Here is a 5,542-nt window from a genome sequence, read left to right on the forward strand (position 1 = left end):
TATATATATATATAAAATTTTAGTTTTAATTATTATTCCTTTTATGACCATTATCTTTATAAATCTGATCATTATTTATCTTTGGAAACATAACATAAATTTACAGTTACATTTTCATACATTTATATATACAGAAAAAAATACACAAATTATGAAAATACAATCCTATGATGAAGAAGAGACATTTGGGTTCATGTTTTCAAGCAACCAAAGTCTTGATTTAGTTTAGAGGTGAAAAATTATATACTCAGTAGTATTTTGAAGATAAATCTTCAAGTAGAACATTTACGAGTGAACATATGAGAATGATAACATCAGCAAATTATGTGCTGCAACATTGTATGAATGATAAGATGTACAAACCGCAACAACAAACTGACAGTCAAGTGCAATTCATCATAGCTCAAAAACATGGTGAATCAGGGACTATCTATATTCTATCAAGATAATATTTAAACCTTAAACCCAGAATATTCCCTGGTATATTCTTTAAACCCAATAACAGATTAGCTCAATAAGTAAAGAATGTCTTCCATGAGCGTTGTGTTATTTTAAAGATATATCAATATGGGATTCAATTGACAAGAGCAATCTGAAAGGTAAGGAAGTTTAGTAGGTAATTAGTTTATGTCATTGAGAGAATAACTATTCAGAAAGGGTGAGAATGGTTGTTGTTGTTAGGTGCAGTGGAGTCCACTCGACTCATAGCAACCCTATGCAAAGCAGAATGAAACCCTGCCCAGTCCTGCACCATACTCACAATTGTGCTTGTTTGAACGCATTGTTGCTGCCACTGTATCAATACATCTGGTTGGAAGTCTTCTTATTTTTCACTGATTCACTGCTTTACCAAGCAGGATGTCCTTCTCCAGAGATTATTCCATCTTGATATCATGTTCAAAGTATGAGAGATGAAGTCTCACCATCCTTAGCTCCAAGAAGTATTCTGACTGCATTTGTTTCAAGACAGATATTTTTTGTCCTTCTTGCAGTACATCGTACTCTCAATATTCTTCCCCAGTACTATAATTCAAATGCATCGATTCTTCTATAGTTGTACAACTTGAAAAATGTTAATTGCTGTTATTGAATGTAGAAATTGTAGAATTGGTTTATAATTTGCTGTGTATAATTTCAATAACAATAAAAAGTTTGTAAAATATTTGAAAAGGATTTTGTCTACTATACAGTATTGCATAAGTGTTGTTGCAATGAATACTTATAATTATTTTTTGTTTTTGTTTGGTTTGCTTTTCATGAAGATTCCAAAGCAAAAGGCTAAGCAAAGAAACCAAAGTTCCTTGCAGCATTACTGGAATGTCCATGTTATCCAAAGTTTTTGTTTCCAAATATCCCAACTAATTGGACTTTTCCAAAACATGGTCCATAGTTTATTAAGTAAAATAGGAAAACAACAAAAAATTACAAAGAAGCAAAACCCGCTGTCATCTGACTCATGGTAACCCCACATGATACAGAGTAAAGTTGCTTCATAAATTTTTGTTGACTGAAATCTTCACAGGAGAAAAATCACTAGAACTTTCTTCTACAGTGCCTCTGTGTGGGATAGAACCAGCAAGCAATCTTTAAGTTAATAACTGAGAGCAAACCTTGTGTGCCACTGAAGAAATTAGAACTTACATTATTTTAGGGGAGTCCTGGTATGTTGGTGTGGGATAATGCCTTGGACTGCAAGGTCATTTCAAACCACCAGATCGTTGAGTTGCAACTGACTCAACGGCACTTAACAACAACAAATATTTTTGGAGAAACTTCATGATCCTAAACCTTACAGTAATCCTAGATGGCTAGTAGAATAAACAGAGGCTCAATCAAGTCAACTAATTTCCACAAGACCACATGGTTATTAAATTTGGAGGCCTCTGTGTCAGAAGGTCATTATTCACTTTTACTGATAATCCCAGTTTTTCAATATTCACAGCATCCTTGGAGTTGGCTCTTGCAATGTAAAAGGAGACAAAGGGATCACATGCTGATCTGGGTGTCTTATGTGGAACACTGTCCTGTTGGGGTCAGCAGGTTGGCTCTTTGCCATCCAGGAATGATGTCTTTTATAATGAGGAAGCTAAAAAGATAATTATGGAAATTAATTCCTGAACTGCTGTGGCCTGTGAACTCTACCAAGCAGAACTTTGAATATCAAGGGCAATACTGCAATGCAGAGCAGATTCAGCAAAACCTGGCCTAAGCAGTCTCTTCGAAAGTGAACTGTTTTCACACACCTCCACACCATCTTATTAAACAAGCGTGTGTGTGTGTGTCTGTGTGTATACATTGTGGTGTAATTGTATGCATCAGATCATTCCTGTCACCTGCTGCATACAGATGGCTTATTAACCATTAATTCATTGGACTAAATAGGGTAAATCAAACTAAATGACATCGACTTGCTCTACAAGGAGAGAAATAAATTAGGATAAGTGTTTTAAATGCCAACCACAATGAATAGATGTGAAGGAGGAAAAAAGAATGGAAAGAGAACACCGAATCTAATCCTTAATTTATTCATTTCTTTCCATTCCTCAAAATGGTCTAATCCACTTTTACATATAAACTTGAAAGTGCTCCAGCTTGCAAAAACTTGTTGTTAGCACCCTGCCACATTGTACACTAAACTGACACCAAGCTTAAGGCGTGGGACATACAAGATCGATGGTAAGAAATATTTTATAGGTTTTGAAATATTCTCTGATAATATGTGATTTCTTTTCAGCCAATCCAAATTCTTTCCAGCCCTGTGCTTCAGCTAATAGGAAGAGCAATATGCAGATTCCAAATGTGGATTCTGTATGGTTTGTATGATTTAGAGGAAAATGACAAGAAATATCTATGTATCATCAAAATAGAAGGAGAAAAGACCACATATTGCTATTTTCTAATACTGCCAAGGTGCACAGTTCCTATAATTTTCAGAGCCCCACACTATAATTCACTCTCTGTCCTATGATCTGCCTCTTTTCTCTCTCTTATTAGATTTAATTCAGTAATCACACCCTACCAATCCATTCAGGCAGAAATACCCTTGCTGATTGCAACTTTTACCAGCTAGTGCATGAATATTGCTGTAATGTGTGTGTATGTGTGTGCCTGTGTATGTGGAGAGGGAATATTGTCCTCAGCAACTGCTGTCTAGACTCTCTGTCTTTACATTTGTCTCCAGCTCTCTTCCTTTTCCTATTTTGTATCCATGGGCATTAGAGCTGAATTTCTGTAGTGTGACAGCTCTGACCATAAAACCAGAAGAATCCTCCTTCCTTACTACCCACTGCTTAGTGTGAAAGTCTGTCTTGTTTTTAATTACGTCATCCTTATGCTATGCATAGAAGCCCTGGTGGTGCTGTAGGATAAACACTGGGCTTCAAATTCAGTGGTTCAAGCCCACCAGCTGCACTGTGGGAGACAGATGAATTGTTTTGTTCCTGTAAAGATTTACAGCCTTGGAAACCCTATGCAGGGTTCCTGTGGGTCAGAATCTACTCAATGGCAGTAGGCAGTGGGCAGTGGCTTTGTGTTAAACATAGGCCATCACCCCATCTATCAAAAGATTTGTGAGTTTCTGATTCTGTCTAGCTTGTATAACTTAAAGATTCCACCCTTAGCATATTTCCTTTACATTTCATATCTTTTTATGCTTGTGTTTTGTCTTTCAGTTTCTTCTTTTTTTTTTTCTTTTTTTCTTTTTTTTATTTTCTTGCTCACCCTCCTATCTGTTTCTTGTGTGATTATCTCTTGTTTATTCTCAAGTGAACTTGTGAACATAATTTCTTTTGGCTTCCCTTACCTCTTGTATGGCATGTGTATGTCAATTCCTGTTTCTCCTGGGAGAGGTAGAAGGAGTAGCAGTTGCTGAATGGTGTTTGCATTTTAGTTTGGAAGATGTATCTGTGTATCTCCACTGCCCGGTTTCATATCTTTATGCATGAGTGGCATCACTCAAACTGAGCTAACCCTTAACCACCTAAAACTGTACAATGTACATCCCATTAAAAAAAAAATGGTTTGGGTTGCTGAATGAATATGAAGCACTGGTTCGTACAGAATAGAAATGAAAGGATCTACTCAAAATGCCCACAACCGTTCAGACAATTCCAACTCATAGCAACCCTGTAGGTAAAGTAGAATTGTCCTATAGGATTTATTTTTATGTAAATCTTTATGGAAGCAGGCTACCTCATCATTTTCACACTGAAAGGATGGTGGATTTGAACCACAGACCTTTTGATTAGCAGTCTAATGCTTAACCAACTGTGCCACTGTAACTCCTTGAAAAGGTCTAAGGAGGCCAAAACTTTGTATCTTTTAATAATTGCCCTTCATGCCAGGCCTAATAGAATAGTTGATATACATAATAATCGTTCAAATAGAAGACAAAACAATTTGTCCATTCCCTTGAAAAAAATGCAACTGAAGATTCTATATACATACTCTGAAGAAATAATGCCAAATAAGCCACCCAATTATGAAGATGGTGACTATGTCACCTGGAACAAAGGGAGTGCCACTTATTTGAAACCAATATACCTCATGCTTCCTGATTTACTCGTGTGTAGCCTCTGTATATTGTCATAGCATTTCCCATTTGTTGCCATACAGTTGGATAGGTGCCATCGAGTTGGTTCTAATTCATACTGACCTTACGAACAACAGAACAAAACATGGTCCTGAGCCATCCTCACAATTGTTGTTACTTTTGAGCCCATTGATGCTGCCACTGTGCCAATCCATCTCATTGGGGGTCTTCCTCTTTTTTGCTGACCCTGCTGATAAAATGTTTGAAGTATTTAGACCAAGTCTTGCCGTCCTGATATCTAAGAAGCATCTGGCTGTACTTTTTCCAACAAAGATTTGTTTGTTCTTCTGGCAGTCCATGGAGCTTTCATAACTCAAATTATTCTTCTACAGTGTGCTTTAACTTTTCACATGCATAGGAGGTGACTGAAAATGCTATGGCTTGGGTCAAGCATATTCCGATGCCATGTTCTTCTTGATAAAAGCCAGCTCCTCACATCATTTGCTCATCAGACAGATTGAATAAGTATGGTGAAAGGATACAATCTTGGCACACATCTTCCTTGATTTTAAATCATTCATTATCCCCTTGGGTTCTAACAACGACCTCTTGTTCTATGTACAGGTGCTCACGAGCACAGTTAAGTGCTCTGGAAAATACCCATCCTTAGCAGTGTCACCATAATTTATCATAATTTACATAGTTGAAAGCCTTTATATAGCCAATAAAACACAAGTAAACATCTTTCTGGTATTCTCTGCTTTCAACTAAGATCCATCTAATATCAGCAATGATATTCCTAGTTCCATATTCTCTTTCAATCCTTGCTTGAATTTCTGCTAGTTCTCTGTCAATGTACTGTTGAAATTGTTTTGAATTATCTTCAACAAAACTGTATTTGCCCTTGGTCCAGCATTCCCACCCTTGCAACAGGGTCACTGTGAGTCAGAATCAACTTGATGGCACTTAATAATAATAATAAAAAGAGAGAAAGAGCCCTGGTGTGGTACT

Source organism: Chrysochloris asiatica, unplaced genomic scaffold, assembly GCF_000296735.1.
Source record: "Chrysochloris asiatica unplaced genomic scaffold, ChrAsi1.0 scaffold00061, whole genome shotgun sequence".
NCBI classification, from domain to species: domain Eukaryota; kingdom Metazoa; phylum Chordata; class Mammalia; order Afrosoricida; family Chrysochloridae; genus Chrysochloris; species Chrysochloris asiatica.